Genomic DNA, 211 nt, shown 5'->3' with positions numbered 1-211 from the left:
GTAATGATAATGGAGATTTGAAGACCTCCCCTGCCCTCAATAGGCCCTTAACAGGCTCACATGGAGCCTGAGGAAAGGGGGGCAGGAAGGAGAGAGAGACAGAGAGAGAGAGAGAGAGACAGAGAGAGAGAGAGAGAGAGACAGAGAGAGAGAGACAGAGAGAGAGAGACAGCGAGAGACAGAGAGAGACAGAGAGAGACAGAGAGAGACA

The sequence above is a fragment of the Petaurus breviceps genome, unplaced genomic scaffold (assembly GCF_028583685.1).
Source record: "Petaurus breviceps papuanus isolate PSGF00001 unplaced genomic scaffold, PetGlider_PUasm1.0 38, whole genome shotgun sequence".
NCBI lineage: Eukaryota > Metazoa > Chordata > Mammalia > Diprotodontia > Petauridae > Petaurus > Petaurus breviceps.
Note: the sequence above shows the minus strand (reverse complement) of the source record.